This window comes from Lepeophtheirus salmonis, chromosome 10 (assembly GCF_016086655.4).
Source record: "Lepeophtheirus salmonis chromosome 10, UVic_Lsal_1.4, whole genome shotgun sequence".
NCBI lineage: Eukaryota > Metazoa > Arthropoda > Copepoda > Siphonostomatoida > Caligidae > Lepeophtheirus > Lepeophtheirus salmonis.
The window spans coordinates 12,110,192-12,110,496 of NC_052140.2; positions in this window are offsets into that span (position 1 = coordinate 12,110,192).

Consider the following 305-nt stretch of genomic DNA (forward strand, 5'->3'; position numbering starts at 1 on the left):
AAAGCTTAAATCAATAGTTTGGAAGCATATTATCTAATTGGATATCGATCGCACTTTCCTATTGTACTATTTCTGATTAAATAACTTGCAACATAAACAGGTCCTCTGTTCTGGCAAAAAATTAATACTTTATCATCATCAATATAACCTTTGAGGTTAAAACAAGTAAAAAATAATTATCTTATCCAAATCCATAACTATTTAATTGCATTTTGCCTCCTCCATAAAGTATGCAATGAAAAAGCTTGCTGGAAGATGTAGATAAAACACAAATCATGTTTGACTTCGCTTCACAAAGATCAATC